Consider the following 25864-nt stretch of genomic DNA (forward strand, 5'->3'; position numbering starts at 1 on the left):
TGTTGTTGTCTTTTCTATGCTTCATGATTCATAAGTGTTAAATGTGTTTAATAGACAAACAAACAAACCATTTGTCTGAAATGAAAATGAGATGTTCACTCATGGAGCCAATGTCCATAGACAGTCTGGCTGTTTTGAAGCAAAATACAAAGAAATGAGGGTTGCTTGAGACTTTTTGCACAGTGCTGTAATTTATCACTATAAACCTTTTTGTTTACAAAAACTGAAGTGAGGATTCGGCATAAATAGACTATTATTCTGCAAGCTCGATGTAAACAGTTTCTTCATCATAGCTAGACTGCAGAGGTTACGTCTGTTTCTGCTGCACTTGTAGTAATTTCATAATCTCTGAATTACACGGCTTAAAACTAATTTGTCAGCATCAAATCATGTAATAAAGTCTGACAGAAGTTTACTTTTTCAAAATTCAGGTTTATCCTCGAAGCCTTTGTAAGCGATATAACGTCTAACATGGAAGTAAATATAGTCTGAGAGCTGTAATAACTATTCCACTGTCTTCATGCCTCTTTAACTACTTGATTAACTCACACTTGGCAGTTAAAACTCACTTCATCTGATTTGAACAAAAAGGCTTTTGCTTTTGGAAGTTCTTCACATTGCGTGCAACAGTTTCAACACAGTTTCTTGTCTTATGACTTACAGGATGTGTGAGGGCGCAGTCTGCAGTGACAAAGGGGTTGTTGCTTCTTCATTCTGCTGAGATTCAAGTTGTGATGTGTCCCAACCTTTTCAAGCCTTTTGTCTTTTCAAGTAAATACTGATGAAGCACAAGCTCATTTTCCAAGCAGGAGCTACATGTGTAGATGGGGTTTGCAGTAGAGAGGAGAATTAGCACCTCCACTTTGGTAGAGGCTAGCTCGTCCACTCCAGTTTGGAGTGAGCTGGTGTCTCAAGTGAATAAGCAGCAGTGTTTTGTATTCTTGCTCATGAGTGTTGGATGAACGAAGTGGGCAACAGTTGGGCCAGGGTAGGGTCTGCAGTGATTAGCTAAAACAGTGAAGCCCAAAAGCAAAGCTGTTGATTTACTGGTAAAAATGTGTTTCGGTCCTTAGTTACGGATAATGATCCATTTAGCAAACAAAGTCTCCTCTAAAGAGTTTGTGGGCTCTCTTTAAAGATAATGTGAGATAACATGGAGGAGACCTGAAGACACACTCACAAGACGCTGGACAGAATATTCGTGTTATGGCCAGCAGGTATCATCCCCAAAGAGGTGAAGAAGGTGGCAGGGGAGGAGGACGGTGTGGTCTGTCTTTCATGCAACATCCTGTAGAACGGGTTATTTTTGCTCTCGTTTGTGCTGTTGTTGGTCATTTAGCATAGCTCCTCAAAACATGCTGAATAGATTATTCCACACAGATTGTCCTAAAATCGCTACCTATATTTAAAAGGATATTATAATACAGATATCAACTCATAATTAAAACATATTTTTAATTAGCTGATGAAATCTGGATACGAGTAGCACTTCTTCTTCAGACCCACAGTAATCAGCATTCAGTGCATTTAAAAAAAAAAATACAACCTCTACGTGTAAAAATAGACCAAGATGAGAAAAAATAAATATTATATTGTCAATGCTGGCATGAATTAATACAGCTCACAGAGTGAAGCTAGTGCAGGGATGAATGAGGAGAAAGAGGCGAAATGTAGAATGGTGTGTGTGTGTGTGTGTGTGTGTGTGTGTGTGTGTGTGTGTGTGTGTGTGTGTGTGTGTGTGTGTGTGTGTGTGTGTTTTGTTTGACTCTCAGCACAGAGAACAGAGACTTCAGCAGAAGAACAGGATGACCCACTAAAAAATGAACTTCTAAACTGAGAGAGAGAGAAAAACAAGAACAAGAGAGCAGAAGGTACCCAGATGTGTAGATGCGCTTACCTCCACGTCTCCTAAACGCAGCCCTGAGAAGACAAGTCAGGGGAACTTGGTCAGAAAATTAAAGTATGAATGCACTGCTCTCCACCTCCTCTCCTGCCACCTGCAGTAGAGGGAAGAGAGGCAGATGGCTATGGACGAATGAATGAAGCTCTGGAAGGTGCGATGGCGCCAGGGGACGAGGCAGGACCGGGCGTGATGAGTCCTGGCAGGCGGCGTTGGGGATTTAGTGGTTGCGATGGCTCAACTTTAAAGAATACCAGCGCGTCGTTTCCTCCTGCTTGTGCCCTAGTTTCTCCCTCTTTCAGGCCCACCATCTTCCATTTTTTATGTTTTACATCTTGTCAACGTATTTCTTTACACTCTGCTTTGTTTACTTCATCTTTATGGGTTTTCTCAGCATATATCTCCCTCCTTACTCATTTTTCCCTCTCTGTGATTTGCTGGCAAAGGCAAAAGATAGTTTGATTCTGTCACAAGCAAAATATCTACTGTCATATAGCTTTTATGAGTTTTTCTGAAGTGGACATGTTTAAACAAAGCTCCGTTTTTGGATCCTGTTTTTGCCAGCCTTTTAGCTTTTGCCCTTCTAGTTTTCCTTTTCCTCTTCTTCTCTGTCTTCAGCTCTCTCTGTGGAAATCTGCAATAATCCTCTATCCTTCCGTGACCTTTAGCAGCACTTTAACATTTAGAAAGGAGAAGGGTTCACTGCAAGCCTCTTCTGCTTTACTTTCAATTGTATTGACTCTCGAATGTCTCGGTCATGATTGGCTGCTCTGGGTGAGCTTGCAACCTCTCTTGAGAAGCTGCCTTTTGTGGTTAGGTATTCACCTGTGAAAGTGGTACAAGTCTTTGAGGCTTTATCAGACATATCAGACTGAGAGAGAAAGCACAGACCACACCTGAAGAGAAAGGAGCAGGAACATCTCTGTGCTTTAAGCTGTCCAGCAGAGTGTGAGCAGGTAATTATATGAACTCGGTGACTGAGAAACACAGGAAACTAGAAGATGACGACAACATTTCCTTTATATCTTGGTAATCACACTGATAGATGGACAAGTATTTTGATATTCATATACAGGATGATGAAATCAATGAAAATTTCTTTTTAAAATAAAATAAATAGATAAAATAGATAAGTATTGAAAAAAATAATCAATTTTCACAGTAGTTTGTCATCCTCCAACTTTCATTTTTTGTCACTCTACATAAATATACACGACTAATATGTAAAAATATGAGTCTTTAAATAATATTAGATGCAGTTTAGTACAGTATTCATATCAGTCTTAATTTAGTTGTATTCATTGAAAATGGATGCACAATGTATGAAAATGTACTATTTAATTTTTAGTTTTGTGGTCTGAGAATTATGTTGATGTGTTGTTATGACTGGAGACAAGAACTGCAGGCTTACATGTAAAAGTCAGGTGTTTTTGCATCATGCGTGACTGTAACACACACCTTTCCTTCAAGTAGAAAACTGATTTTTCTGTGTTGCCATCAACCAGCATATAATAAACATATAAAGCCTTCTAGTGTTTTTGATTAAAGATTCTCGTGTGAATTGTTGGTATTAGAGGATTTCTGCCATATGGTACATTTTATGGTGCTTGCCTGGCAGTCCACTGAGAAGCTGTTCCACACTCAGAGTAGGGACTGAGTGCACACTAACAGGAATGATTTTCAGAGCGCCTCTAGGACATTTAGGAGCAGGCTATAGGCCTCCACACTAATAGGCAGCCACGAGATCAATCAGGCCTGTTGCCAACAGCCATTTAATTTTTGAGCAAGCAGAAGATTGTGGTAGAAATGAGTAAAAGAGGGTTAAAGCAGGAGGATGGCCAAGGGGAATAAAGCTGAGATTGAGAAGACGCCAAAGCAAGATTTAGAAAGACGGAAGAAGAAAGAAGGAAATGTGGTGGTGCGGTAGTGACAGGATGTGAAGTGGAGGACATAAAAGAGGAAGAATGTTACTAAAATACTGTGAAATTATAAATATAGCAGAGTAAGAGTAAGACAGCAGGAAACAGAAATACATAGATTTGTCTTCAGCAGCTTCTCCTTCAGTCTTCTGTCTTCCTCTGTGCTTCTTGTTTACTTTTCCTTCTTTCTCTTCATGCAGTCGGGGCGTAATTACTGTGATTTAACCCAGATACATAAAGCAAAAGCCCAACATAGTTATAAATAATCCAGCACTTTATGGATATCTATGTGTGCCACGACTGCGTGGCTGGAGACAGAAGTAGCTGAAACCCATCATGCAGAAAAAAAACGTCGCTCTGTAACACAACCTCTGCACAAACTTGTAATCTTTGACATGTGCTGAAGGCACAATGACACCCCTGTTTGACTGATGTCACAGATTAAACTCTGCTCGTCTCTACTCAGGCCCATTTTCTTTGACTTCATAAACTCATTCAGTGCAATACTCGATTAAATAATGCTCTCTTGACTGAATACAGGTATCACAAACTTGTTCTGCTGTGTAACTTGTTTATTGGAAATAATAGTTTTCAGTATAAATGTTTTTTTTTGTCTTTAAAGGGTTTATATTGCAGATTTTTCCCTTAGTTTCACCTTGTTGGTTAAAACATACAGTTTGATGCCTCTCACACTGTTAGCATTAGCATTTATCATCTTCATAAATTCAGTTTTTTTAAAAGAAGCGGTTTGTAGCGAAGCGCCCGAGGATACGATTTAAAATGAGCTATTTTGTTATGTGTAGACACAGCTTTGGTTTAAGATGCATTTTTATGCTTGAATGATTCATAGGTCAGTATTAAGGGGCTTAACGAACTAAAACAAACACAATTCTGAAAATGGTCAGGTACAAGTACGAGGACTGGACTGAAAATGAGCGAACAAGCAGCTAATGTTCATAGAAAATCTTTGAAAGACCTTCATAAAACCAGAAGACCTAGAGGAGAACGATTTTTTTTTTAAATTCCCATGAATACAGCCTTTATATTCAAGAAAACTGTCAATATGTGTCACGTCTGAAAACAGGAAACCTAAAACATGGAAACACGGGGGGAGAAAGGCAGACAAACCAACAGACAGAGGAAGACAGAGGACTAAATACACAAGAGGGTAACGAGGACCAGGAGGGAAACACAGCGGGGACTAATGACACACACGAGACAGGGAGGAAGCAGAATACTCTAACATAGGACACGGCACTGTCAAAGTAAAACAGGAAATACACGAACATAGAAACCAGGATAATTAGACGTAACACGGGGAACACAAGGGAGGCACAGTAACAACACCAGAGGGCTAGAAACTACCAAAATACTAAAGAATAACTAAGAGAGCTAGAAAAAAAGACAAAACCATGAAAAACCAATAAAATCACAAAAAATAAATGATCTAAAAGATAAACGTTGGGTCCCTAGAACCACGACAATATGTGTTAAATCTATAGCTTAAGATCCTCCCTAACAAATGTTCTCCTTTTTAAGCAAATTTGACAGCACTGTGGTGTCCAGTTTTCAGAAAATCTCTTCTTAAAAAATTCAGCAGTTAAAGTGAAACATGTGTAAGAAAAAAACAAGACTTTTGTCACGGCCAGAGAACGCCGGTGTTTTTATGGAGTGAAAACAAAAACCTCAACTGGGAAAATTAGACTGTGAAAACTACGATGAGCGACAAGAACATGAAACTGAACGGGAACAAACGTAACTGTGAAATAATCCAAACGTGAGTTTGAGCATGAACCCGAACAGTAGGAAGCAGAAACTCTGTGACATAAAGACGAACAGAAAACCCACCAAAGAACAGAAGGAGGACTTAAATACAGAGGAGGGTAATGAGGGAAGTGGAAACACGGGGAGACACAGCTGACACAAATAAACATGATGCCACAAAGGAAAGTAAAACTAAACACAATGAACATGGAAATATAAGACTTTCAAAATAAAACAGGAAACCTGGAGAAATGTAGACATGAAACACATGACAGACGGACACAGAAGACAGGAAAAGACTCACAAACACAGGGGCATAGATGAAACCTAGACTAGACTAAACACAACACAAGCCCAACTAAAAAAATAGCACAATAACTTTACATATTTCCAAAATAACATAAGAAATCAAAAATATAAAATAAACTCAAAATGCTGGGTCACAGAGCCAGCTCCTGACGACGTTGGTCTTTTAATAAAATTTATTTACACTAAAATAAACAAAGAATAATGACAGCTTTGTAAATAAATATGACTTGAAGCACCTTTCATAGAGTGATGTGAATCACGCACCCATCTGAACAGACGGTGCTCGGCATGAATCCACATTTGTAGCTAAGGCAGAAATGTGTAACGGTGGCTGGTCACCGGATTTTAGTTATTTAAGTTGTGCTTTTTTAACACTTACGCTGGAGTGTTACCTCCTGTAAGGATTCAGTCATAACCTCATGAGTTTCATGTTTCATTTGACGCTTTCATTATTACCTCACTATCATTATAGATCTCATGTTACCATCACAAAGAATAAATGACTGAAAGTGTAAATCACAGACAGCAGAGTCTGTAAAAAAGTGACGTTTGTGTTGAGTTGTACGATATCTGTTTGCTATCTGCAGGACATTTATCACATCCAGGCAGTCACTGCAGAAACAGGCGTGCTAATATACATCTCTCTCCCTCCTCCCTCCTTCTCTTGCTCCAGTTTTGCCTCTCTCTGCACTTTACTCCCCCAGTCCCTCATCACCTCCTACTTTTCCTCCTCTCTTCCTCTCCACCCAGACCTTCTTTCTTCAGAAGCTTCCACTCGCCATGTTCTATTTCCTTTATTCTGCCTCCACCTTACTTGAAAACTCGACCCCACCCCTGTCGCCACGGAGCCTCGGGGTAGAAAACACAATCATTTATTCATTTGTTTTACCTTCGCTCCCAATTGCAGTCTGTTTCTATTGGTGTTTTCGTTGCTGTTGTTTGTTTTGCCTTCGCTCCCATTATCGTATACGCTCTGACTTGCTAGGAGTTTCTATTTTTATGGAGCCCCCCAGATGTGTACTGTTTATGTGATTACTGGATGAGTTTAGTAATTGGATGAGGCTTAATCTCCTGGTCCAAATGGTCATTGTGTGTCATTGTAGCGTCAGCCAGTCGTCTTTTTCTGTCTGTCAGTGCTAAATGTGTCAGAAATATTATGCCACACATGCCACGGCAGGACAACTTCTATGGACTGTATAATCCTCGCTGCTGTCTTTTTAGGCTCATAATAAATACTGAAAAATTCCTTGTTTGTCGTCCCGGCTTTCAGTCCCGAAAGAATAACTTTTTCCAATTCGAGTACTTGCAGACTTGCACAATGAAAAGCATGCACAGATGAACATAATGTTCAGAAAAAGCATGTCAGGGTATGAAATTGGCAGCCATCTGTGGGCTCATTCAGATCATGAATTTTGTATTGCGCAGACAGAGAACTAAGAAATGTGCCTGTTAGTACACCTCTGTGCACGTGTGTGTGTATATGTTTATCTAAGAACGCTTTAAACTCACCCATCAAGTTATTTTTTATTTATGTTGGTGTTCTGGGTGTTCAAGTGCCGTATATTCTACTTCTGCTGGAACTAATCTATTTTATTCACTCTGTTCATATATGATCAAACAAGATCTTTACTTAAATAATTACGAAACCTTTACCTCTGCTGGCACAAAGGTGCGAATGAAAGCATTATTTGAATGTGAACAGATTGCAGGTGTTGCGTTCTGCATCTGTGTTTGAGCTCCGTTCGTTCAGTCTGTTTTTTTGTTTAACTCGTAAAACATTTACAGATTCAATATGTGATCGTTGAGTTTTTCCCCTCCAGTCACCACTTTTAGGGCTAAATCTAAACTCTCTGAGCCTTCAGCCTTCCTGTCTACTTATGAGCCAAATGCTGGAATGGAAGCTTGTTATTATGTTAAAAGATGGCTTTTAGGGTTGATTGATTTACTTGGACTTTGAAGTGTGTAATTTGCCTCAAATTACTGTTTTCTAAAGATTTTTTTATACCCGTGTAAATTATAAACATATCAGGTCAAATCACAGATACTCGTTTCCACAGTTAATGCGTACAGTTCCTCCGTATCTGTGCAGTGTTTAGTGATTACACTCATCATTCCTCAGGTGCTTCTGATTATCAGACAATAGTAAAACAATGGAGAGTAGCAAACTGGGCTAAGGCCACAGATTAGCTGAAATGCTAATCTTGTTAAATGTCAAGCGTCCCATTATTTGCCGTGTCTGTCTGTTGTGTTGTGCGAAGGATAATGCTCTCTTTGCGCGTCATAATTTGATGGCATGTGCTGAGACTCTTAACCATTCACTATCAATTATACTATGAATGGAACTGCTCTGTGTAGGATTCTCTGCATTCAGCGGGTTGGTGTATCTTACTGTTGGCAGAATGGGGACGAGGGTACTTTGACTTCTCAGGGATAGAGTAAGGTTACAGGGGCGCTACGGCGGCTGTCCTGCATAGCTTCTATTGTGTGATGCATCACTTCGTGGCCCCTGCAGTGTTCTTGAATTATGAGATTCATTAAAGATTCAGATTCATAACAACTTCTTCTTATAATTGTTAAAATTGCAGACCATATAATCTGGACTAAATATTATAAATAAATAGCATAATCTAGCTTTAAATCTCCATACAGACAGAAGCTTTTTGGAGTCCATTATTATTATTATGAACTCTTGAGTAATCAAGCTTGCGCAGACTTGTTTCCCGTCTTCATAAAGAGCAAATGAGGAAACATGTTTGTTGAAATACAAGCTGAAGTCAATCAGCTTTTATCTGACAGTCATTTGGCTTTTTATTAGCTTTTAAACAATATCTGTTTCTGTAAATCACGACAGCCACGCAGAAAACTAGTCCTTTGCCCTTGATAGCTGCTGGCCATGACCAAAGGTAAGTCTTCACTAATCGCCAGTGGGATCTCTGGGGTTTACTGCAGCTCGTATGAGCTCTGTTTGGTTTGTTTGCACTGGTTTGAACGGGTTACCAAGAGAGCTTAAACAGCTTGAACTGAGCAGTGAGACAGCACCTAACTAACAACAGAAACGAGAGACTCCAATGATGTAAACAAAGAAAGTGACATTAATAGCAAATATAAATACACCATTTAAAAATATTCCAGCGAGTTGGTTCTTACTAAAATATTTCTAATATTCTTTATTTCTTATCGCTTTTATTGCAGTTTCTTTAACTGCTCTTCATTACAGTTACAGATTTTTTTTTTATTATTAATTTGTGTGTTTTTTATAGAAAAAACACACAAATTAATAATAATAAAAAAAATTACTTTGGGTTAATGCACAAGGCTTTAAGAGTGAGATGCACTTGTAAGCTGCCATGTTTCTCTTTATAATGAAAACTATCATAACACAGTGCAGGGATACCGCATTATTACACCACACTGTCACAATATACAGATCCCCTGCTATCTGCACTCTTTGAAGATCCTAGACTGCAGCACTGAGGTTGTTATCAGCAGTTTCTCACACCAGATGCTTCAATCCCATTTCCCCTCCTCCTCTTCAACACCAAGCGTCTGCAGACCAATTAGGCCCACTGTACATAAGCGCGCACATATAGGTGTGACATCCCAACATGACGCCGCATGATGTAGGCTGAGGTTATTAATACATGTCTTAAAGCAGTAGAATCAGTGCAAATACTTAAAGAGTAATAATAAAGATCTCTCTTATCTCTCTTGTCCTGAAATGCTCACACTAATGTCAAGGATTTGATCATTTTAATGCTCAAAGTCGATTCTTAATCATTACTGACTGGACGTTTAGTTATATGTGCATAAATCTGTATGTATCACACTGTGGGCGGTGTATGTATTTATACTCAGGCCTTTCTGTAATTCCAAAGCCATTTATGAACTCTCTACTAGGCTGAGAATAATGTCAGAGGTATAAATCACAGTCCTAATGTTTCCCCTCCAACCAGAACAGCAGTTGTTTCTCTTTTTAAAACATTTTTCTCCTTTATGAGCCTTGGTAATTTTACTACATCTATTAGTAAATCAGGGCAAAACCCACAGTAGTGCTTCTGTTTGTGTGCTGTCCTCACTGGAACACCCAGAAAGTCTAGTCCTTTTTTGCTTTCAGAACTATTCATGGCACTGATTCAACAAGGTGCTGGAAGCTCCTCAGAGACTTGGGCTCACGCTGACCTGAAAGCATCACACAGCAGATTTGTTGGCTGCACATACATGATGTGAATCTCGTGTTTATCCACATCCCAAAAGTGCTCTGTTGAACTGAGATCTGCTGACTGCAGAGATCATTTGAGTACAGTGAACTTATTGTTGAGATCATTTGAGTTTTGTCCTGAAAGATGGGCACACTAAGGTCATGAAGAGACAAATATGCTCAGCAGCAATACTTTGGCAGTCTGTGGCATTTAAATGTTGCTCAGCCGGTACCAAAGCCTATCCCCCAAACCATTACACAACAATCACCAGCCTGGACCACTGATACAAGGCAGGATGGAGCCGTGCTTTCGTCCTATTTCCAATACTCTACCTTATTTTTATTATTTGCTTATTTTTTCTCTTGCAAGGTGATCTTCGGTTTCTGAAAGGCGCCCTCAAATAAAATGTATTATTATTTTATTATTATTATTCTGGTGAGCGGAAGCAAGTAGTCTCAGGCTACATCCACACGTACCCGGGTATTTTTGAAAACGCAGATTTTTCTATGCGTTTGCACCTTTCGTCCACACGTAAACGGCGTTTTTGGTCACTGAAAACGGAGATTTTTAAAAACTCCGGCCAGGGTGGATGTTTTCTAAAACTCAGTTTTTGCATTTATGTGTGGACGAGAAAAACGGAGAAAACGCAGCGTCAAAGGTGTGCGCCTTTTTTGACGTCACACTGTACGCCACGTTATTGTTTCGGTGAAATGCATTTCTACAATACTGTTACTGTTAATTCTACTCTCTGCAGTGTTTAAATGCTTACATATACACACAGTTACTGTCCCTCCACACATACGACTCGGTTCTGCTTCTATGCCCCAGCTTTGTTTACTTTTTCCCACCGAGGCTTCTAGACTTCTGATTGGCCAAAATTTCTGCACGGTTAGGAATCTAGCGCTACCTGCTGCTTTGGCATGTTCATAGCAGCGTTTTCCTTCATTTCTGCCTTTATGTGTGGACGGGATTATTTTTTAAAACGAAAACGGAAAATCTCCGTTTTCAAAAAGACCCGTGTACGTGTGGACGTAGTCTCAGTTTCCTGTTCTCAGCTATCAGAAGTCGCATCTGGTGTGGTCTTCTGCTGCAGAAGCCCATCTGCTTCATGATTTGACATGTTTTCATTCAAAGATGCTCTTCTGCATACTTTGGCTGTGAATCAAAATAAGTCAAAGTGTTTGTCAGAGTTACTTTGCCCTCAACCTGAAGCAGTCTGGCTGTTCTCTCATGGCCTCTGGCTACAGCGAGGCATTTTTGCCCAGAGAACTGCTCACTCACTGGATACATTTTGGACATTTCTCCATAAACACAAGAGTTTTATGGGGGTTTTATGCAGTTTCTGAAATTTTCCGACGTGCTTGTGTAGCACCAGCAACTATGCCACTTTCAAAGCATCTTTCTTTCTCGCTTTGATACTTTGAACTTCTGCTCGTCATTATAAATGGTCGTCTTCCAGGATTGTTACGCTTGAGCTGCACTTGTTTAGTTTCATTGTGTAACTTTATGTACGAGTCCTTTGAACAATAGCGTGTGCGTGTCTTTTTGTATGCACACCCTTGTGCTCTGCTACAAACCCTTGATGTTCAGTGGATACCATGTGGTCATGCACGGTGTATTAAACTACTTCAGTCGTCAGTTGGCTCTGAGCTAAGTTATTCTCTGTGTCTGTTATGAAAACAGACACAGAGAAATGAACTTCTCACTCTCATTCAATTCCTTTTAATGCAGAAATTTGTTTGTGGAAACATTTAGCAAATCACAAAAAAGAAAAAAAAAACTAGATTAAGTAATTAGATAAATTTGATAAGTCAAACATGCCTTTTGTGTATAACTCACTGCAATCTCCTCAATTACAAATGGTGGCATTTTGTAATAACCTTTTAAACCCGTTTCCAGTGTTGTCAAGGTAATCCTGTCCATCCCAGCCTTTTAGTCACGCTGAACAGGCCTCTGTTTAGGTTTCACACTACATTAATCCTCATATTCCATCTGCACTTTGTGACAGGCAGTCAGGTTTTACAACCACGCTGCCTCCTGGGTTTGATGTGGCTAATGGGACTCTATCCGCTAATGGCAAATAGAGTTTGTTGAAGTTAATTTTTAACATATTTTTCCACTCAAATCAGGAAGTGAAGTAAGAATAAGCCTTACTCCAGTTTTTTAAGGATGTATGAAGTCTAAAAATCTGTGCAGAGAGAGAGGTGAAGTGTTGTGAGTGCACTAACGTCTCAGGTTTATCTTTCTGGTCGAGGTGCTGTTTCTGGATTACTTACAGGCACTGCTTTGTGCCGATATGTAAAGTTTCCTGATGCCATTTTAAAGATGAAGCCACAGAAGATATCCTACCTCACTGTAGCAACAGTGCACTATCGATCCGCGGCTCAGGAGAAATTGTTTTAACAATGCTGCAGGGCTGACGCAGAGTAAGAGGTACTTTATTTTCCAGCTGAGGCAAACTGACGTTTAGGCACACACCTTTAATATTTGAATGAGTTTGATTCCACTGTTGTCAAACACCGCAAACCAGAAAACTCCACAGTGATGGTGAACAGCTCGTTCGGGTTTGTAAAATTACCTCTCCGCCACACCTCTCCTCTCCTGTTGGTGCGTCAGGGAACTCTGGGTTGGCGTTTTTTTTATCAGAAGCCATGGAGTGTTTTATCTGTGTATTTGCTTGGCTGTCAGAAACTCTCCATCTGCAGCATAATTATAGGACAGCCTCTCTAGGCAGCCTCACACCATCTTTTATCAGTCAGCACCACTTGACTATTTTTGCACCTCACTGATGAGCCAAAGAAGTGGGGTGGTGCAGTGTGATCAGAAAAAAGAAAGTGTCAGAAGAGACTGCGAGAGAAAGTGAAAGTGTGTTCAGGATGTTTCGTTTTAGTCACACGGTGTGGTTGCAGTACAGCGTCAGGGTGTAGCATTTCACAACACGAGTAAGCAGGTATGCGCTGAAAATAAATATACAAACAGAAAACCGGTCGTTAGGATGCAGAGACTTAACAGGAGCTACTTTGTCCTTATTCGCTGCGGCGTTGTGTTTGAGGCCCACAGCTTCACCTCGTGGCTCGACGTCTTGCGTCACGTGCAGCTGCATGTGATCTAGGCATGAGAAAAGCAGTCCTGTGAATATCATTAAATATTAATGACAGCTCAGTTAATCGGCCTGTAACACAAGTCGAGGCAGCATTGTGTTCAATCCCATGTGAGCTACTCAAGTGCTGAGCAGAGGAAGTTTGCTTTTTTTTCTTCCTAATGGTTCAAAACATCAACCACACATCTTAATGAAATACTCTGGAGTCCACGAGAGAGGATGAAGAAGAATGACAATCATTTTCTAATTAAGTTACAGGTTCACATCATAATTTTTGCATATTTTTACTTTGCTCTGTAATTCTGTTTATGATTTTTTATGTGATTATACACCACTCCACATTTAATCTTTAGTTATTACCTTGCACAGTTTTATCTCCTCCTCCTCCCCTCATCCCAAACCGGTCGCAGCACATGGCCGCCCCTCCCTTAATAGGGAGTTTTTCCTTCTCACTTTCACCAATTGGTTACTTATAGGGGGGTCGTCTGATGGAGTTGTTGGGGTTGTCTTTGTAGCAGCTTTAGCTGGCGACTGTTGTTGTGATTCGGCGCCATGTAAATAAAATTGAATTGAATTGAACTTAATATCAGTTAAATTGGTGAACTCACATTGAAACAACCCACTGTAAATGCATTTACATTTTCCTAAGTATAATGGTGCTAAATGGCTTTTTACTTACTTTTTAAAAACACGATTTACAACCTGAAGAGGTGATAAAGCGATAGATCTTTCAGCCCAATTCTACTTTTTCTGCATAATCATCATACAAAATGTAATCAATTGGAAAAGTCTCTTTTTAAAACTTGTTTTATCAGTTTTAATCTTTTAACTTTATGCATCAAGCAAACATTAAATTATATGCAACATTCTCTGACTGGAAGAAATTAGTTTAACATTTAAACCTATTTTCTGCACATTCCAGCACATAAAATAAAATATTTTTTGTGTTTACACTCAGTCTTTCAAATAGATGCAAGTAAAACACAGCAGAAAATAAATAAAGTCAAAGACTCAGCGGTCCTGTTGCTCTATTTTCACCTGTAAAGCAGGAGTGGGGTAGGCGGAGGTTTACCCTGGTGCAGGTGTGCCGCGGTCAGTGGAAGAATCCGCGAGTTTCTCTGTGAGTTTCCCATTACCTCGTAGCTACTCGGTGCTTGTTGGAAGTTTAGGGGTTTTTCCCTGTAAAAAGAAGTTTTCTTCCCACGCACAGCGGACACTCATGTTTTTGTCACTTTTTATGGAATCAAACTCAAAGTAAGGTCAGTACTTCCACGCTTTAAACGCTGCACGCTCATACTCTCTCTGCACTCCATATATGATCCATTGTTGATCTGCACACAGCTGTTGTCACAAACGTCGCACTCGCTTACGTCACTGTCATGAGACACTCGCAAAAGAATCACGGTTTTAGTAACGCAGTAACGCAGCGTTCCTACGGGAAAGTAACGGTAATCTAATTACCGTTTTTGCAATAGTAATCCCTTACTTTACTTGTTACTTGAAAAAAGTAATCAGATTACTATTACTGCCCATCTCTGGTCCTGGAACAGCTTAGCACTTGTGATAGATGATGATAAGCCTTGTCCCACACGGAGTGAAGAGGACAAGGTCACTAAATGACTCTCAAAGTCTACTCAGCGTGCCATAGCACTCATATCTCTGTGTACGGCATTTCCATGACCATCGTTAGCATTTATTGTGCAGAAAAGTTCTTTCTACCCAACAACATCTCCTAAGCATGCATTGGCATGTAATAGTTTTGACAACATGGAAAATATAACGATTAATGGTCTTAATTTTGTCTGCGCTGTGATGTTAGTAAGCTGCATGTGTCTGTTTGAATTTCTGTGTGTAATTCAATAGACAGAAAATAGTTCTTATGTGAAGCTCCTTACAATAATGCTTTTATTGAGTAACTGAGTCATGATTGCTGTTGAGATGTTCACGTTTATTTTTTTGGTACTTTGAGCAACACCGCAAGTGCCATTCAGCAGCGTTTTATTCAGGAGGATTGTGTCTATTTAACTGCCATTGAAACAGTCTACAGTATATGGACAAAAGCAGCGGGACCTGCACACCTTACACCTACAGGATATGCTCGGCCATGCGATGAAGCTCCTGACGCACAGGTTTGTTTTCATCTTAATGCCAGAGGAGGTCTGGGACTCTGCAGTTACTGAGTCAGCAGACTGTTGGAAATCTGCCTTAAGAACCACAGTTTCTTTTGCAAAGTCAAATTGCATGACTAGCAGCTTGCTTTCATACGTATATGGAAATAGGACTGAAAACATCTGAATTGAGAGAGGTGTGGCTCAATACTTTTTGTCCATGTAATGTATTTAACATCACAGGCCACAGGCAAAATTACATTTATGTCTCATATACATTGCAAAACACAGAATCTAACATTTGACATGTTTGGTACATCACTGAAAGTACATTCATAACGTTTGTTAGGACTTTACGTTTCACAAAAATCAGAAATTCAACAAATTGCTTTGATTGATCTGAGGAGAGTAAGAATAACAGTTTTCACTGTTTTCAGTAGTGAGAATGAAAGCAGCAGTGCATTTTTATATGCGTTCTTATACTAGATACCCTCTTTCCTCATGCAGTGGGATAACACAGTGGAACAGACAGGAGAGCTCCAAGAACACCCAACAGCCAGGTCCAGTGTGATCAATGGTAAACTGATGCTTGCACTGGATCCATTACCAACAGGCCGGGGGTTCTTCATTCTGCAATTTGTTTCCAAGGAACAGATTATATGCTGACTTGGCTGACCTCAGGGAAAAGCGACTGGGAAAGCCTAATTTTCCCCTTAATGCATGAATGTTTTATTGAGGCTATACCACTGAGCTGATGGAACAGGTAAATACTATTGGAGACATAAGGGAGCGAGGAAATGAATGCGAGAAAGAACGAGCAAGTCGTTTATCTTCATTCTGCAGAGTAATTTCAATTTCTTCCTTCATCATTCTGGCTTAGACCTGTTAGGGTTATGTTAGCGCAGAATACAAAGGTGTGCATGGGAGAACACACAAGGGCCAGGAAGTGCAGTCAGATAGAGAATATGAAGATAAGTAGGTGACAGGATAAAGAGGGGAAGAAGTAAAGGGCTGATAAAGTTCACAACATGTGGACAGAGATAGCTTATCTTGTTGTCCACGGAGCAGCTGGAGCAACGCCGGTGAATGTTAGTGGTACCTCCATTTCCAGGAATAAGAGTTCAGGAGTTTTATCTCTTTTGAAAAAATCTAGTTATATAAAGACTGATTTGAGCATTGATGATAGTAAGTGGTGAATTCAGAAGTAGTTTGAGTGGTTCAGGAAATGAATAGTACGTTAAAATGTTCTCTTTGCAAAGGTGCAGTTTTTAGCTACAGTACATTTATACAGTGGATGAAATGCCTGTAGATGAATACTCGACCTTCAGTTTTCCCTTTAATGTTAGCATTCAGGCTATTTATTCATCCCTTAACAAAAGACTAGATTTAGAACAGAATCCATCCATCCATCCATTTTCTTCCGCTTATCCGGGGCCGGGTCACGGTCACAGCAGCCCAAACAGAGAAGCCCAGACCTGCCTCACCCCAGCCGCCTCCTCCAGCTTGTGCCGGGGGAACACCAAGGCGTTCCCAGGCCAGCCGAGAGATATAATCTCTCCAGCGTGTCCTGGGTCTGCCCCGGGGCCTCCTCCCGGTGGTACATGCCCGGAATACCTCACCCAGGAGGCGCCCAGGGGGCATCCTTGTCTGGCTCCTTTCGATGTGGAGGAGCAGCGGCTCTACTCTGAGCCCCTCTCGAATGGCCGAACTTCTCACCCTATCTCTAAGGGAGAGGCCAGCCACCCGTCGGAGGAAGCCCATTTCCGCCACTTGTATTCGCGATCTCGTTCTTTCGGTCACTACCCACAGCTCGTGACCATAGGTGAGGGTAGGGATGTAGATCGACTGGTAAATTGAGAACAGAAGTCTCTGGAAATTAATGTACACATTCTGGTTCTTGTGGAGGAACTTTATGCAGTTTTTTCCGTCAAAGGGAACTCATGCAGGCTGCAAAGCCACCTGCTAAACAGACATTCCCTGGAAAAGTTAGTTAACAAAGGAACTCTATGTGTTTCTGGGATCATTTGTTTTCCCTACAGCTGAATCATAATAGCTTCTTTGTGAGTGTTGAATAGACAGTAACCCACCTCCCACTCATGGTACATGCTATCTATCTATCTATCTATCTATCTATCTATCTATCTATCTATCTATCTATCTATCTATCTATCTATCTATCTATCTATCTATATATCTATCTATCTATCTATCTATCTATCTATCTATCTATCTATCTAAACTATCTACCTATCTACCTATCTATCTATCTAGGTGCCTGATTGTAGCATTTTGGAGCAGCGTCCCTGTTTCACTGGTCTGGATAGGCCTGTGCCATAGTGCAACTTAAACCATTTTGCAGCATTTTTTGAGTGAGCCGTTGTTCCCTCTCCAAATTGAAGGCTAAGTTCAGTATAATAGAAGGTGTCAGAGACAGGCGGCGAAGTGGACATCCTAAGAAGAAGACCATTTCCTTGCCCTGTCGTAGGATCAAAGTATGGAGAAGACCACTATTGGTGGAGGCAGTGTGATGGTGAAGGTCATCTTCTCTCTCTCTGGAAAAACAAGGCTTGCTGTCATTGGAGGCACTCTCGGTGCAGAGATATCAAGATGAGATTCTGCAACCACTGGCAATCCCAGAGCGGGGTTTGCCTGCAGTCCTGACCTCCACCCCTTTGAACAGTTATGTGATCAGCTTAAGCGTGCTGTCCGTACCAGAGTGACCAACACAATCAGCATGAGGAGGAGGTGCCAGGCTGTTGTTCCTCTTTATGTTTCTTCCACATGTCACTGAGGCCCCAGTTTGTTAAATTAAAAAATGTTTAAATTGCCAATATGTCTTGTTTCTTCTGACTTCATCCATCTAAATGACACGATATAAGAGTCCGCAGCAGAATAAGCTGTTTGGCATTAGCAGCGAAGATTTGGCAAGTTTTTGATGGGTGCAACATACTCAACTCTGCTGCTCAACCTACAAATGCATTTTCCTTTTAAATAATAATAATAAACAAGCTTTCCAGAGGAGATTATCAGATTTATTGCCAAGTAGCATAGTTACAGCAAAGAAATAATCGACCAATCACAAACATCCTTTCTTTTTGTGCCAAGTTTATCTTTCATATAAAAATAATATCAGGTTGTTGGTCGATGATATCTTTGCTGCAGTTTGAACATCAAAGGTTTGAGGGCTTCATCTCGGTCCCTCCTTGTCACACACACACACACACACACACACACACACACACACACACACACACACACACACACACAGAATAACACAGGGTAAAGCACTTACAGGCAGAATGCAAGTAGATTTGGCTGTCTCGACAAGAGGTCCCTGAAAATTGAGTACAAATTAGTCTCCTGTTTCAAGTGTGTGTGTGTGTGTGTGTGTGTGTGTGTGTGTGTGTGTGTGTGTCCATGCATGTGTGTAAAAACGTAATCCTGGCCAATAAACCAAAAATAGATTTTTCTTTCACAATCTCAGGCTCAGTCTTTTATAACTGTGGCTCAGGATGTTCTAGTGAATCGACAGCCTGCACACGACGCACTACACTAAGACACTGAATGGATTTTACAGTGAAGGTGGGGGTTATATCAGACATGTGGTGAGAATGAGTTGACAAAATTCTAGTGAACCCTTAACTGGAAGCACCAAAAACAACAATCACTGTCACTCAGGCTTGTAAACCTTTGCACCTCAGCCAGAAACGCTTTGAGTAAGACTTCTGTTTCATCTTGTTTCTGTTGTGCGGGGTGTCGGTTGTGGATAATGGTGCATGCACTGCTTAAGGTATGTGTCTCTTTTTCCCCTCAGCTCACTTAATGCCAAGAAAAAAATGTAAAATAAAATGAGAAATGAAATTCGAGCTGCCAGGTGTCCCAGCTCCTGCAGCACTGAAAGTACATACTGTATATACAGTGATGTGAGGTTGACTGAAGTGCAAATGATTCTTTAAGCAGATTCATACGAAATTTATCAAAGCAGGACCATTTACTGACATTCAAATGTAGTGGAGATAAGTCAGAGCCGTGATAATAAGAATCTGTCTTTTCTTTGTTTTAAACTCAGGAGAACGGAGTATTGTGGTTCTGTGGAAGAGTTGTATCATCACAACAAGTGTTAAAATCCTTTCTCAAGCCGTACTGCTGCACTATCTTCATCCAGTTTCAGCTATACTGGCTTCAATTACTTTCTTCAGCTGCCACACACTTTTGAATCCAATTCATCACACAGTGTTTTCAGCCGAGGAGCCTATCGGCGCCTTCTGTGCTGTTGTTACCACGGTGAATGATGATGATGAAACAGGAGGCCTGTTGCTATGAAAGGATTGCTTGTCACATTGTGCATCCAGAAATCAGTAATCCTCAACTTTTTGTACCAGAAAAATTACACATAACCGCACATAACTCTCAGACTGTCCACTGACATGACTAGTAGGTGATTGTCTTTCAAGATCAGGACTCACAGGTTTGGTTACAGCTTACTTGAGGGCCCTTAATTTACAGTAAATGCAATTTCACTGGTGTCTCCTGGCCTTAAAGGATTTCCCTGTAAATAAGTGAAGTATTTTCTCATGTCAGAGGGGGTAGAAAGGTTTTTCCTTTGAATGGTAAATATTCAGAAGGATTTTTCAACTATTTGTGTTTAAATATGTGTGTGAAGTCTGGGCTCTTGTTTATGTGCACCCAAAAGCTCAAAGGGTGATTAAGGGTGCATTAGCACACTTCTAATACTGATCAAAGTAACCCTGAAACCATTCCATCAACATTTCTCCTGAGCTGTTCTGTTAGCTGCCATGTTTTGTCTCTTTGATAATTCACTGGTTTCTAGCTAAATCAAAGAAGTGACATATTGGAAAGGTGGTGCAGCGGTTGGCACTATCACCGCCCATTAAGCAGGTCCTGGATATGGATCTGTAGGTTAACTGGGTGCTTTTTGTGTGACGTTTGGATACTCTCTCAGGGTGTGTCAGTTCCTTATAATCGTCAATAGATTTAAATAAAATCTTAATTGGCCAACTGTATGAATTGAACACATTAGAAACTTTTAAAACCTGTTGGAAAAATCAAACTTAACACACAAAAAAGGAAGAAAAAAAGATGGATCCGTGCTTTTATGCTGTTTACACCAAATTCAGACAGTGCCAGTGAAGAAATCGAAACTCATCACGCCTGGCAGTGTTTTGTCTTCTACTTTCCAGTTTTCACAAACCTGTGTGAATTGTAGCTTTTCTTTCCTAGCTCTTTAGACAATTGTAGCCTCAGTTCCCTGTCTGCTTTTATAATCCACTGTTTTTTAGAGAAAATACTTTTGCACAAACTAAAATTCAAAGCAGTGTTGGGTCAGTGTTGCGTCAGTGTTGGGTCAGTGTTGGGTCAGTGTTGGGTCAGTGTTGGGTCAGGGGGCGAGTGACCCCTCAAGTCTTTTTAATTGTATTTTTATTTGCATCATTTTGCGACTGAATCACATGGCTGCATAACAGTGAGAACCCTTAATGAGACGTTTACAGCTCTAATACTTTATTCAGCTCATAACATTTTTTATCATTTGCTACAAAAATATCACAGTAATTGGTGTTTGACAGCTGAAATAATCTTCCCCTACCTCCCACAAATAGCAGCCCACAGTGTGTGTGTGTGTGTGTGTGTGTGTGTGTGTGTGTGTGTGTGCAGTTGCTTGTGTGAGCATCTCAGAGATTTCTGTATGTCTGCATGTCTCAATTTGATTATGTAAAACAGTCTCCACAGAGCTCATTATTTAGCTGTGGGAGATATACGCTGTGGTCAGAGGTGCACAGGAGATCAGCACTGTGGATCTGCTTAGGACTCAGTTCTTCACAAACAAAACAAAACAGCAAACCAACTTTCTCAACTTATATTCAGACGAAGTCGCACTCACAGCGTACACACAAGGATGTGACACTTTACACATGAATTATAACGAATTCAAGCAGCTCTTCATGCATTGAAACCATCCATTGAAGAATACAAGAGTCACCACTTTAACTTCTGTTAAAGTGGTGACTCGCTTAGTTCATAATAATTACAACAATATTCACTACCATTACTGTTTAGTTGTTTAACGTGAAACCACCAGTGGGTTCTCATTTATCCTTGGATGGGATAGTTTGAGTCCTCAGGCTATGCTGTTAATCAGACACATCTGTCAATCCCAACTTATCATTTTTAAACTTTCAGTGTTGTGAGTATGTGTATTTTCCCTCAAATCATAATCTTTCCCTAACTCCACGTAATTACCATGTAAGTGTCTAAAACTAACCAGCAAGTTTATAAAAAGGAAAGAAGCCAAACAACCACAGTGGTATACAAACCAACTCCAACCTCAATATATAGAAATGATGAATGGCTCAAGACCTTTGCACAATACTGTATGTTACTTGGATAGTGCGTTAAGTCATCGATGCCAAAGGCAGCCTTGTGTGTAACAGACAAAACAGCCTTATATTTCAGCTTGGAATGTGTGCTGCTGATAATGAAGACAAACATGATGAGTAACTCATAAAGCATGATTAATTACATACTTTGTTATAAAATATTCTTGTGGATCTTAACACTTATAAGACTTCAGGAGAAGAGAAAGTACAGCCTACTTCCTCCTTCACATACAGGGAGAAGCAGAGAGTGTTGAGAGGCTCTTGGCATCTAGTCTGATAACACCTGAAGCCTGGGCACAAAAGCCCAACAAGCCCAACAGAGGCTGTTATTCTTAAGGAAGCTGAAACAAGCACAGCTCCCCCAGAAACATCTGCAGCATCGTTACAAACAGCATCACGGTGTGGCACAGACGCTGTGCAGCTGCCGAGCTGAAGGACCTACGTATGGAGTAAGGTTGGAGCTCCCACATGTAGAAGATGTCTACGCAAACCATCTAAGGAAGAAGGCCTGAAGCAACAATCATTTCAGACATTTCACACCCCGCTCACCCTCTATTTGAACTTTTGCCATCAAGCAAACGATCAATTCAGGTTTTCCCCCTGAGCTGGGGCCTCCATCAACCCCCACCACACCACCATCCATTAACAGTCTAATATATTTCACCCTATATAATTATTCCCTTTGGAGTGATGATGTCTAGTTTTTACTAAATTTGTTAAATTTCTTTTTAATGGGTTTAGAAGAGATACCAGTCTATAACCTCTATAACAAATTCTATTCTATTCTATTAGTTAAATGTAGGTGCTACTTTGTGAGGTTTGCATGAATGCATGCATCATCATGTTATTTTATATCATTCTATCTTCAGTTTACTTCCTCCAGTTTTTTATTGCGCTACAATGAAAACGAATCCTCACCTGAAATATCTCTGAATCAGCACCTCCTCAAGGTCAGTGACAGAGACATATGTATTGAATAGACTAGCAAGTACACACAGTGTGAACACATTGGGTTTTTTGTTTGTTTGTTTGTTTGTTTTGTCCACTGGACGTCAAATAATAGGCAATGCCAAAGCAGATAATAAACATTTTGTATCTAGATTAAAGCATACTACCTTAAACAGTGTGCTTAATATTTGCATACAAATCTACATAAAGTTATATCTAAAGTTGCAGGCTTTCATACCATTAAATAAGCAGTACAGGGATGTGAATAATCTCCTGTCCTGTTCATGCATAAATCCAGATTGGCGGTAGAAGGCTTCTGCTTAGCTTTTTCATTTGCACAGAGGAGGGTTTTGCAACTCATTGTATCTTGTTTTACTCGAGCAGCATAGATGGAAAATGTTCTCAGGAAGAGGTGCCAGGGGAAATTGAGTAATAGTGATACAAAGAGAGGCTGGGAAATTACTGTAGCTCTCAAGTGCATGTATCTCACTGAAGAAAGAGAGGGAAAGAGTTGGCGGGAGATCAGACATTCAAGCTAGTGCAGGGGATCAGGTGTCTCCGTGCAGGGCTAAAACAGACAGTCAGACTCAGCTGAATCCATCCTGCCATATCTGAAATTTGTTAGGTTACGTGTATGTCAGTGGTTTGGTTGTAAGCGTGTGCCACAGTTGCTTGTCTACATGTCAGACTGTAGCAGTTGTTCCCACTCACTTCACAGTGGAACTTACGGGCCAAAGTTAACCACAGCAGCTGCCGAGTTTGGCTCTGTCATTTCCACTAATTATTACTCACTGTATCCCTGACAAGGAACTCTGAAGGCTCGAGTCTTATCAAAGCAAATAAATTAGTTAGGTAAACAGTAAGCAGTGAGGAGATTATTTAATGGGCTTGCCAGGAGTGGTAATGGGCCCACAGGAAACGCTTTCCTGTGAGTCTTTGTTGTAATTAGTGTACAGGGTGATTAGTGCATTTATTTAAAGCAAACAAAGTTTATATTGTTTTTTGTGTTAAATAAGTTAAATAACTGTATGAAAATATAGAAATTCATGCAGCTAATACCAAACAGAAGTAAGCTAGTTACACAGTGTCTGCATCAGATGCAGGTGAGCAGTATTACCTCCTTCAGTAGAGCTGTTTAATCTGGTTCTCACGCTGTTTATAACCTCCTGTCCTGTTTTTTTGTTCAGGCTTCAGTGAAAGTTATTTCCTGTTTTATTTTGGTAGTCTCTTGTCTTGTGTGCCTTGCATTGAGTTAATTTCCTTTGTCTTGTTATCCCTGATTTGTTCCCACCTGTTTTTCCCTAACCTCATTACCCTGTGTAGATATTGTCAAGTCTCCTCTCGCCCTCTTTGTTTTCCTGAGATCCGTTGTTTTCGGAATGCTAACACGTTGTCAGCTACAGTTTTTTAAAGAGTTCGGAATAAATCCTGCTTTTGTGCCAACATCTTGCCCCCGACACTGCCGCACTTTGACAGCTAGATGATATTTTTGCTTTTTGACAACTGTGTTGTTCAGTTCAAGTGAAACACTATATTTGAGTTCCCACAGTTAGTCGTACTTTGTTTTGTGGTCAACTTTCTGTGGTGGATTGACAGATTTTAGCAAAGGATGTCCAAGTTGGCAACAAAAATGAAAACAATAAAAAACACACGGTTTGAACAGTTGGAATCTGCTCAGTTTGGCAAAGGTTTAGTCTCGAACAAATGCTTTCTACTGTGATGTTGTATCGGACAAACGTAGGATGTCTAATTATTTAAAGTGTCTCATTCTTCTTCTTCTTCTTAATAATAATAATAATAATAATAATACATTTCATTTACAGGCACCTTTAAAGGCCTTCAAGGTCGCCTTATACAACAACAAAATAAAAAACAACTATAAAAGTGAATCGAGGTAAAAATAGATCAAGTCATGATGAAGGGTGTACAGTTCTGAATAGATGGGTATTAAAACATGATTTTAAAGCAGAGAGAGTTTGTAGCCTGGAGATCTGGTGGAAGTGCATTCCAAGGTCTCGGGAGTCTCTTAAGTAAGGTCTTAATGATGCCTCAAGGTCACAGCGGAGACCTTGAGAGGAAATCTTGTTTGATGCCTCATAATTTGCTACAGGATGTCCCTTGGCTACCTGCAGCACAGTAATTTCCCTTGCTAAAGGAAATTAAGAGAATCTTCATTAGAAATGTCTTATGTACCAACACAATCCATTTATGACTCTGCTGGACTTTAATTTCTTTCTAAACACATTTGTGTCTAGCGTACCAGTGACACCTCTTTCTTGGCATTGAGCAGGAAAGCTGCAGAAAATCCTTGAACCCCACCTAAAAGCTTTTAAAATGGTTCCAGGATGAAGCTTTTTAAAACCTGCAGGTGTTTCGGAAGCATGAGGCCAACCAGCCGTGTGCTTGCCCTAACTTAATCTCTGCATGAAACCTCGTGAGTCCACAGCACCAAGCCGCTCGCAGATGACGCCTCCCTCGCTGTGCCCATCGACTGCAGCTCTGCCCTGCTGCAAATCAATACTGCTGGGCTACAGTGAGAGAAGAGCGCTGATGAATGAAGGGAGTAGGGGAGCCCCGCAGGGAGGTACCGAATCAAGGCAGGACGGCTTAAGATGGGGAAAGAACAAATGGACAGAGGAGTGAAGAAAGTGACAAATTAAGAAGCATGACGAAAGAGATGGAAACAGACAGGAGTGGTGGACGAGAGTAAAGGGGGGAAGGGAGGGAGTACAAAAGGGTGATTAATAGTAAAACGAAGTTGGGGTGATGTGGGGAAGGAGAATGGGAAGATGAATACAACTGCAGCAACAGAGGCAAAGAATGACTTCTCCTTTAGAAGGTAGGCAGAGACAAAGGGAGAGCAAGAGCGCCACCCACAGGGGACGAAGAGAGGAAGGAGGACAGAAAGAAGGGAGAGGTTAAAATGAGAGAGGACTGAGGGGGAGAGGCGGCGGGAGAAAGGAAGTATCCCAGCAGGGTTTTCCGCAGGGTGAACTCAGCCATAGTGCAGAGCTGAGCAGTAGGTCCTGAATTATTAAACAGAATATTTTGCAGCTGAGCAAACGGCCGCAGCCATGTCGGATGTGTCTGCCGAGAAGGCAAGGGTCGTGTTTTTGTTTGTGTGCGGAGATCGAAATTTAGCTCGAGCTCTTTGGTTAAAGGTCTTAATTTTGGATACTTTATGTAGATGTGCTTTTAGAGTTTGGTGTGTGTGTGTGTGTG

General features: G+C 40.6%; 1 protein-coding gene across 1 annotated transcript in view; it reads left to right on the plus strand.

The window, feature by feature from the left end:
• The window catches only part of tmem163a (transmembrane protein 163a), a 60422-nt gene that overhangs the window by 8484 nt on the left and 26074 nt on the right, over positions 1 to 25864 (plus strand). The gene's annotated exons all lie outside the window — the stretch shown is intronic.

This window comes from Haplochromis burtoni, unplaced genomic scaffold (genome assembly GCF_018398535.1).
Source record: "Haplochromis burtoni strain Fernald_Lab_line unplaced genomic scaffold, NCSU_Asbu1 Contig_74, whole genome shotgun sequence".
In the NCBI taxonomy this organism is placed as follows: Eukaryota; Metazoa; Chordata; class Actinopteri; order Cichliformes; family Cichlidae; genus Haplochromis; species Haplochromis burtoni.